Below are 11,004 nucleotides of genomic sequence, written 5' to 3' on the forward strand. Positions count from 1 at the left end.
AGATAATACAATGTGTTTTTGTAATTGAATAAGAATAGGAATCTTTGGGCAATGTGTTGCAGATTAGGAACTGCATAGCTCCCAGTGGCAAACTTTTTTTCTCAGGAGCTAGCTTATCGACCATGTGGCTCGGAGATGAAGACCCGTATAAACCCGGCACGGGACACGTCAACGGGTATTTTCCCTTCATGGACTTTAAAATATACTTGCCTGCTCCATTTGAATGAGATGATAGACATACTTTCCAGATCTGGATCAAACAGCTGGAGGTGGCTGTCAGCACAATGTCGAGAGCCCTGTAGAGGCGAGCTCACACGCCTTAACGGGGTCGCGTTTCTGCCGTGGGACAGCCTCCGGGACTTTGCGAAGTCAGACTATGAGGCCACAAAGGAGAAGCTGAAGAAGCTTTCGGACAGCGACAGGTGCTAAAGCACTTCAGGACCAACCTGTCTGCGCAAACCCGAGCAGCTGGGGAAAGCCTGCAGGTGTTCGCCACGGACGTAAGTTGGCTCATCATGGCGGCATTCCAGCAGGACAGAGACGTGGTACAACAAGAGGAAAAGTTCTGGCGTTTTCTCGCTGGTCTGGATCCTGCACTTAAAGCTAAGTGTTTGGACCAGGGTGCCACTGATTAGGAAGAGGCCTTGATGATTGAAGAGACGTGTGAGAATCCCAGAGAGGCTCTGCAGAGGGACTGTGTAGTTCCCTGTTTCCACTCTTCGTGCGCTGGGGGTGAGCTGCCTGTACAGACGGTGTCTACTGCCGAAGGTCTTTATTAAGCCATATTCAAACTGACGGAGGACATGTTTCACATGGGAATGGAAATGAAAGAACTCTCGGATAAGAATAGAAGACTGAGGGATGTGCCAATGGCTCTCTCTTCATCTGTGTCCCGCTGTGCCTGCGAGGAAAGTCATCGAGGGCGCTGACGGTTACTTAGAGCCCAATATTACAAAGAACATTGGACTGGTGGTCCATTCGGTGACAGCAGTCAAAGAGGGAGTTACTGTTGCCCGGGTCCTTAACCCTACTGGTAACACTGTCGCGTTGAAACAGGGACTACATTTGGGTATGTTATATGCGTTGACTCCAACTGAGGTCGGGCCCTCTCTCTGTTTATCCTCAAAGTTAATGTTTTTTCTGGAAGATTTCCCATTTACTGAAAAGCAGAGAGCTCAACTTTCTGCCCTTTTGGGGAGATTTTGTTCTCTTTTCTGTTTGTCTGACAGAGATTTGGGTCACTGTCAAACATCATGCTCCCATTAAACAGCTGAAATTGAACTGCAAGTGTCAAACCTGCTAGCTGATGGGTTGGTCAGAGAGAGCTGAAGTTCCTGGGCTTCTCCTGTGATGTTGGTCAAGGCCAACATCACAGGCCAATGGCTTCTTTTCATAGATTACCATGGCTTAAATTCCGTCACGATCAAAGACTCGCACCTGCTGCCAAGAGCTTGGATGCCCTGCCCGGTTTCATGTGGTTCTGCACACTGGATTTTTGGTTACTCGCAGTTAGAAATGGCTGAGGAATAGGGACTATTGCATAGCCAGTATCTATGGCCCGAATGTTGACGACTCTTCCTTCTTTTACAGATTCTTCACCTCACTTTCGGTTCACTCTGACTCCACAATCATTATAAGAGGAGACGTCAACCTTGTTTTGGACCCTGAACTTGACAGACTCAGCAAAGCAGCAAACCAGCGCACATGGAGGTCTGCAAGTATTCTAAAGCAGTACATGAGTGATTTGGGTCTCTGCGACGCCTGGCGCTCATGTCACCCAAGCACTAAAGGGTTCACCTTTTTCTCTCCGGTTCACCATTCACACTCCCGTTTAGACTATGTATTAATCAGTAAATCTCTATTAAAAGACATTAAAAGTTCAAACATTCATCCAATTATTATCAGTGATCATGCACCAGTTTCTGTAAATATTTCTAGGGAAATATCGACACCCTCAGGTACAACCTGGAGAGTTTAATACGTCTCTGTTAAAAGACCAGGAATTTATTGAATTCTTTAAAAAAGAGTGGGCAACCTTCTTAGAGTTTAACAATACTCCAGACATCTCACCATGCCTTCTTTGGGAAACATCAAAGGCAGTAATAAGAGGGAAAATCATTTCTTATTCAACGCATAAAAAACGCAAAGAGGAAGCACATTTATTAGAATTAGAAAATAAAATCAAATTCCTGGAGACTGCTTCTGCTGCTTTTGCACAGGAACACATTCTGGGAGATCTGAAAACATTAAAGCTGCAGTTAAATGACATCATCAATAAACGAACACAATTCCAAATACAAAGGCTACGACTTGAAAGATTTGAAAACTCTAATAAATCTGGCAAATTTCTGGCTAATCAGCTTAAAATTAATAGAGAAAAATCAACAATCACCTCTATTATGGACCAAACAGGAAATGTCACTCATGACCCGGTCAAAATTAATAACGCATTTGAAAACTTTTATAAACACTTGTACACACCACAGATCAATCCGTCAGAGCGAAGTAATTACTCATTTCTTAATAATGTAAACCTACCCAGGTTAAATGAGGATCATATCACAAACTTAGACTCTCCGCTCTCGTTGTCTGAACTTCATGAAGCTCTGTTACTTATGCTTAATGGTAAAGCACCAGGGCCTGACGGCTTTCCTGCTGAGTTTTATAAAGAATTCTGGGAACAACTGGCACCAACATTTTATAAAACGGTCATATCTATCAATGAAAGTCAATCACTACCACCTAACATGAACTCAGCCAACATAATCCTTCTTCTTAAACCAGACAAAGATCCCAATAGTCCTTCAAGCTATAGCCCAATTTCTCTAATCAATGCAGATGTAAAAATTATCTGCAAAGCACTAGCACAGAGAATAGAAAAAAATCAATCCTCACATAATCGATTTCGACCAAACTGGATTCATCAAAAGCAGACACTCGGATGATAATGTCCGTAGACTAGTTAATATAATAGACTTTGCCACCATTAAAAAGCAAGAAATGACCATACTATCGCTGGATGCTGAAAAAGCTTTTGACAGAGTAAACTGGAAGTTCCTTATTGCTGCCCTCCATAAATTTGGTTTTGGAGAATCATTCATCAAATGGATCAAAATATTATATCACAACCCCAATGCATCAGTTAGAACTAATAAACAGACTTCCAACAGGTTTTTTTCTTGGAAGAGGAACCAGACAGGGTTGCCCACTCTCTCCTTCTCTTTTTGCTATATTTATTGAGCCTCTAGCTGCAGCAATAAGACAGAATGAGAGCATTATAGGAATAAAAACCAAACACAGCCATCATAAAATTAGTCTCTATGCAGATGACATATTACTGTTTTTAAGTAATTTACATGTAAATGAAACGGCAACAATCATTAATGAATTCTCCTCTGGTGGGAAAGCCAATCAATGCCAACTAAGATGAAATCAACCAACATTTGGCTTCATTAAGTTCAGTACTTCTCAATTATTTTTGCAAGGCCCCCCGTGTGGAAAAAGAAAATGTTTTGGGTCGCTGCCGACACCCATCTGGAACAACCCAGACATCCTTATAAACAAAAAAATGATCCACTTCCCAGCTTGGCAAGCAGGGGGCATAAAACAACTAGAGCACATAATTATTGATAGAAGATTCATAACTCCCCAGGAACTTCAAGACAAACATGGAATAAATAACTTCTTGGAATATCAGCAACTTAAATCAATTATTACTAAAAAGTTTAAATACATTGACACCGTCACTTTGTGTGCTTGGTGACATGAGTGCCATCGATGTAAAAGGAGGATTAGGCTCTATCATTTTCATAACTCTTTGTATTGCTAAAAAAACTATTTTAATAAATTGGAAAAACTAGAAAAATATAAATATAAGTCAACACAGAAATCTGCTGCTTGATCATATCGGCTTGGAAAAAATGTCAGCCCAAAGTTCAAGTAACTTTGAAAGAATTCAGTCTCTCTGGTCTCCCGTAGCTAACTGCATGACTTAGGGGGTGGGGGGGCCTGGTCGTCGCTGCTCCTTACCCTTCTGCCGTGGTTCGGGGTGGGGGTCGGGGCCTCCGGTGCCTGGCGGGGGGTGGTGGGGGCTCCGTTGGTCGGGGGGTCGGGTCCGGTGCCTGGGTGGGGCGGGCTGGGGCGCTGCGTGGTCCTCTGGGCTTGGGGGTGCGTGGTGGGGGGGTGGGGTGGGGTGGTGATCTGGCTTGGCTTGGGGGGGTGGTCCCTTTGCCTGTGCGGTGGGTGGTGCCGGGCCTGGGGTGTCAGCGCCTCTGGGGGTGGGGCCCCTGGGCTGGGTGGGCCTGGCCCCTTTGCTGGGGGGGGGGGGGGGGGGGGGGGGCCTGGGGGACAGCTGTTTGACCACCGGGGGACAGTCTACCAGCTGTCCCCAACTCACCCCCTTCCTCATATAACCTCATATTAGGGTGAGGGGGTGGGGGGTTTAGCCTGCGATGCGCCTTGGGGGGGGGGGGGGGGGTACTTGGCAGTGGCCCCCCTCCTATGGTTGCCGTATGGAGTGGGCCCCCCCTCTTTCGGTTTAATTTGCACCTTAGACATGTAGGGTCCTTGGTAGGGGGGGTGCTTGGACATCACTGCCAGCAAGCAGCAGATGTCCTCCTAGCACCCTACCCGCCCATTTTAACCGCACCTTAGACATTCAGGGCCCCTTGGGGTGGAGGGATGAGGGGACATCACTGTGAGTAATCAGGAGATGTCCCCTTAGTGCCCTACCCGCCAATTTTAACTGCACCCCCCTTAGTACACACACCCCTCCCCCCTCAATATATACATTCCAACATAAACACACACACATGCACACACACACCCTCTCAAACACACATACACGCACACACATTTTGCAAGGAAGGTGGGACCTAGGACCATCTGTCTCCTACCCCTTCCCTGGTGGGGGGTGCGGGCCCCTTGGCAACGGCGGTCGTGTCCCCTGGGTGCCGGCTTCCTGGGCCCGGCGGTTCGCTCTCCGCGCGGTGGAGGGGTTTACATTACACCTGAGCCGGGAGTGTTCGTGTCCCTGGGGGGTGGGTCCTGGTCCTTTCCCCTGAGTGCTGGGCCCCGCCAAATTTCCAACTGTGGCCGAGCCTGGTCGGGCCATATTTACAACACCCCTTGTGGGCCCCCTTTTTTCCCCGGGGTTCCCCCCTCCTGGGCGGGGGCGGCGGGCCCCTGCCTTGCTCCTCCCTGGACCAACCATGGGCCGGGTGGGTGGCTGCCTGGAGTGCGGAGCGGGTCTCCCTTGGGGGGTCCTGGCTCGTACCTGGGGTGGGGGCGGGGGGATGCCAGGAACTCCTGGGTGGTGATGGGGTGCTCGTCTGGGGCTGTGGGCGTCCTTCTCCGGTGGGGCCCTGTGTTGGGCTCTCCCGGTGCGGAGGGGGGGCTGCTCTCCTGGTTGGGCTGGGGCGGCGCTCTCGTTCCCTCCGTGCCTCCCTGCTCTCTGGCTCTGGGGGCCTCGCGGCGGTCCTGCTGGCCCTGGCCTGGGTGGCGGTCTTGGTCGCCCGGGGGGTGGTTGTTCCCTGCCTGTTTCCCGTGTGGCGTTGGGGGGATTCCGGCTGCCGCTGCTGCTGCGGCGGGGGTCTTGGTATGGGAATGGCTGGGCACTCTCCCTCCTTCTTTTCATATTCCACCATCCATTTTTGAAGAACATAAACACTCACCTGAGCACAGGTGTTAGCTCACCTTTGCACTAACAGTTTGCATGGTTTAATGACTGAAATATTTCACACTAGTTGGTTTTAAGGCATAAGTATGCGTGTGAACACTATCTGTTTTGTGTACATGTCGACATGTGGACATTTTTGCAGCTAACAGGTATGTTGATAACATTTGAGTGTGTGTGGACAGGCCCCGCCCTTTTTGTACTACATTTGAACCTTACCGTAACGATAAACAACCAGTAAACTTGTTGCTTTATGCTGCTTCATGGTCTTATCCCCCCTCCCCCTCCTATTATCACCCTCCTACCCCCCTCTCTCTCTAACATCCCTCCCTTTTCTTCCCTTTTTTTCCTTTTCCGTCCGGTCCAACACCCAAGATTTTCAAACATGGTTGAAATTAATAAAGTTTGGCCTCAATTACAAAAGGGGTTTATTCAGACATACCTCTGGTTTGTATGAAGATTAATAACCCCTCTTGTTAAAGTAAAATATGTCCAACACAAGAGGCCCTCAGCTCTCATCTGTCTGCCCAGCTGTTGGACAGGACAAGTTAAAAGAAGAAAAGAAAAAACAAAACAAAAAAAAGAAATGGCTGAGGAAGATTGTGAGAAAACATCTTTCACGACAGGCAGGGGACTTTATCAGTGGCGTGCCATGCCCATTGGTCTCAGTAATTCTCCTGCCACATTACAGCGGATGATAGAGCTGGTGCTACGAGGCCATGGTATATTTGCTTGGTTTATTTAGACGACATCCTAATTAACAGCTGCTCATTTAGGTATCACATGCACCACTTGGAAGTGGTTTTAACTAGAATTAGGGATGCAGGGTTGAAGCTGAACAAAATTGCTGAAGTGTCATTTTACCAGAGATCATGTGGTGTTCTTAGGTCCTGTTGTTTCCAGAGAAGGGTTTCAGCCAGACCCGCAAAAACACAGACAAAGTGAAAGGTTGCCTACCCCTGAAGGTGAGAGATTTTGTAGGCTTATGCTCATATTACAGGTGATTTGTAATAATAATAATAATAATGGATTGGATTTATCTGCGCTTTTCAAGACACCCAAAGCGCTTACATTATGTCCATTATTCATTCACTCCTCATTCATACTTGGTGATGGTAAGCTACTGTTGTAGCCACAGCTGCCCTGGGGCAGACTGACAGAGGCGTGGCTGCCATTTCGCGCCTACGGCCCCTCTGACCATCACCGGGATCAATCATGCGCATTCACACACCAGTGGAGCCACACTGGAGGCAAGGAGGGTGAAGTGTCTTGCCCAAGGACACAACGACATTTTGGCTGGTGGGAGCGGGGATCGAACCGCCAACCCTTCGATCATTGGACGACCCGCTCAACCACCTGAGCCACTGTCGCCCCAGTTTGTGAAAAACTTTTCATATTATACCGCTCCATTGAATCACCTGGCAGGTACAAATGGCCCCTTTCGGGCTTCCAGTGCACAGATGGCAAAGATGGCAGCTCACCCCCGACATTAGGAATGAAATTGCCCTTCAAACTCGACAAACGCTATCTAAATTGATTCTAAGAGATAGATAAGGGCAAGATGTGGACGAGAGACAGGCAGGCTAAACCTAAGCCAAAGAAAGTCACACAAACTGCTGATTCTCATGGAAGCAACAGCCCAGAATGCCAACATGCTAGTGTTAGCAGTGCATAACTGGCTAATGCTAACGAAGACGAGGCAGATGAAAAAAATCAGCCTAACAACAATACTGACAGAAATAAAGAGTGTCCACCAAGACAACAAACAGCAATTGAGAGAAATTAAGGAAAAGATTAGCAAGACAAAGATGAGACTTGATGAGGCGGAAGAGCGGATTGTGAGCACCTAGAAGAGGCTGCAATCAATCAAATGAAATCAAATAAACCTTTATTTATATAGCACTTTTTCAACAACATATGTCACTCAAAGTGCTGTGCATAAAATACAATAAAATTTAAAAACAAGATGACAAGACAAACCGTGCGACAACCCCCCCCCCCCGCAAAAACACCCACACACATCAAAAAATAAATAAATAAATAAAAAAGTGATAAAATGATAGAATGTAGAGACCAGGCTTTGTCCTGAAGTGGGGAAACGAAATTTTGGGGACACGTCCACATCAGCGACCCCCCAACCCAAGTTCACGGAGAACACTACCACAGAACCCCCCAGATCCCATCAAAAGAGTCAGACCCAGGAGATCCCACTGCAGCGACCCCGTTCACTGAGAAGGGTCAGTCACCGATGTGGAGGATCCCTCAGAGGGAAACACTGGAGTGTAATAAAATGTAAAAGGAATAAAATTAAAATATATATATAACATGGACAAAAAAACAAATAATTACATAAACCTTAATAGGCATATGAAATAGTAAGAGCAACTTAAAAATTAATAGAATAAATAAATAAATAAATAAATGTATTTACATACACATATAAAACTAGTTAAAAGAAAAAATCAATCAATCAATAAATAAATAAATAAATTGGAAGAAGTGCTGGAGGAGCGGGTGAAACTTCAGTCTCAGCTAGAAACTAGAAACTCAACAATCTGACCAGGAAGGAAGGCCCAGACGAAATAACATCAGGATCTACTCTGTGGCGGAGGGCTCCGAAAATAAATCCACATCAATGATACACTGTGTCAAAGAGCTGCCGAAGACAAAAACCTCCAGATCGAACAAGCATAGTTAGTAACAAAGTTACAGAATAAAAGAGGAGATTCTACTAACATCTTGGCAGAAGAAAGGATACGTCTGGAAGGGTGTTCAAGTAAATTTTGATAACGACTATGCACCGAGCATGCTTAACATAAAAGAATGTGCAGAAGCAAAGAAGTTTCGGAAACAAAAGAGGATCTGATTTCAGACCCCCTTCCCTGCCAAACTTTGAGTTTTTTTACCCGGACAGAACTCGTGTACACAACTCAGCTGAAGAAGCGACGAGAGAGATGGCAGAAAAAGGATTACCGGTGACTGTGCTCAAAGCAGCAGAGACGCTGTTAGAGCAGATCAGGAGGCTGACCTGGACCGTCAGCCAAGGACGAGGACAGAGACGGCGACAAGGAGGATCATCATACAAGGGACAGGCTTCAAAAGTTCAGACGGGGCCCGCCGCAGGAAGACATGAATAAAGAGTAAAAAACAGTGACAACAGCAGCCCACACATGCTGCATTTGGCCACGATGGGTAAATACATGCTGATCCTTTTTTTTTATCTTCTCTTTCTCTCAGGGCTAATGCATCCTTTCTATAATTCTAATGACTTAAAAGTGAGACAGAAACTCTTTGGTTTACTTCTGAATAACAATGTTTATGTAAATGTTTATTTTCATCATTACAAAAAGCCGAAATGGTGGTAGCGATTGTCGGTGGACTGAATTTTGAGCTGTATACTCACCATCAAAGACAAATAACTTTGTCAGAGGGCCCTTTCCTAAAAGAGAGATTTTCCCTCAGGATGGCTGCTTTACAACAACAACAGGGTTCTCAGGGGAACCGCACCTTTGGAAGTTCTGAGGAATATAGGTGTTACTTAAATAAGCACATTTTTGTAACTAGTTATCTTGTTTATCGTTTGTTCGCTGCAGTTCAGAGCAGCCTGGAAGCTGTCTTTCCCTCATCCACTAAAATCCAGACACATCACAACAATGGTGGTGGATAAAACTAAAACTCATCCATCTTCTTGACCGTTTTTCCCTTTCGGGGTCACGGGGTTGCCGGAGCCTATCCCGGCCACTTGGGCGTAGGCAAGGGATGCCCTGGACTGGTCGCCAGTCTGTCGCAGGGTAGAACATCCTCAATCACACGTCCATTCACTCTCACACTCACACCTATGGTCAATTTAGAGTTGCCAATCAACCTATGAAGCATGTTTTTGGACAGTGGGAGGAAGCCGGAGATCCCGGAGAAAACCCACACATACAAGAGAGAACATGCAAACTCCACACAGAAAGGTCCCCCATTGATGTTCTGGTTCAGGTCCCCCAGCCGGGACTTGAACCGGGGGCCTTCTTGCTGTGAGGCAAGAGCGCTAACCACTGCGCCACCGTGCAGCCCTAAGAATAATTTCCTATAATGTAAATGGTATACTGAATCCTATTAAAAGAAGTAAGATATTTTCAAAGCTAAAAAGGGAACGGGGACAAGTGGTTTTCCTACAGGAAACACACTTAACAGAGGCTGAACATGTAAAACTGAGGAGAGGGGGCTTTAAACACATTTTTTATATGTCCTATAAGTCAGGACACAGAAGAGGATCAGCCATTCTAATATCAAATCAGGTCCAATATGAACACATTTCAGAGACCAAAAATTAGGAGGGTCAATATGTAATGATCATAGGAAGGATTGAAGGGTTCTTGGTAACATTACTCAGTATATATGCCCCCCCAGGAAGTGACTGGCAATTTTATAAAAAAAGGATTCAATATCATCCACAGAATCTGGCGGGAGAAGTGGAGGAGATATGAATATAAGATTAACAAAGATGGATTCTTCTGGATCTAGTTTATGCCACAAAAAACTCATAGTTAACTAATTAAACTTAGTCATCAAAGAAATTGGTATAATAAATATTTGGAGGGACTACACTTAACTAGCCGGGACTACACTTATCACCAAAATCAACTAACTCCAGAATAGATTATTTCTTCATGTTCGGAAAAGATCTGCACCGAATCCAGTCATGCGACAAAGGAACAATAGAAATATCAGATCACGCACCAGTAAAAGTGCTAATAAATATCAAAGACAAGCCCAAATCTACAACACGTGTACGAAAGAATACAGTTTGAAGAAGAGGGATTTTTTTAGGTACTTACAGATACGCCATACACTGAATAGGATCCTGGCTGTGGAATCAGGAAAGTTAGACAACAAAAAAGTGAATGTGATTGCAACAGCCTGGGAGCGGACGCAGAATTTGTATCTAGAATGTACAAGGACTCCCGACACACAAACTCTCAATATGTGAAAAGAAAATGGAAACGAGAAGGAAGATTTTTCATCTCTAAGGAAAAATGGGAAAATATTTGTAAATCCCAATGGAGAATCACACATTCACATAGTTGGAGGGAATTTGGATGGAAAAGCATAATCAGACTCTTCATCAACCCCGCACAAAAGAGACATCAAGGTGTTGGTACAAGCTGTTGGAGGTTATGTGGCTCATCTGAAGCCAACCACTACCATACATTCTGGGACTGTCCTGTACTCACATACTTTTGTCAAGAAATCCATAAATGTTTGGAGACGACATTTCAAGAAACCTTTCCCTTTAATGTCTCAGCTGTATATTTGGGAACAGTAAAACACTTCATCCAGTC

The sequence above is a fragment of the Oryzias latipes genome, chromosome 15 (genome assembly GCF_002234675.1).
Source record: "Oryzias latipes chromosome 15, ASM223467v1".
In the NCBI taxonomy this organism is placed as follows: Eukaryota; Metazoa; Chordata; class Actinopteri; order Beloniformes; family Adrianichthyidae; genus Oryzias; species Oryzias latipes.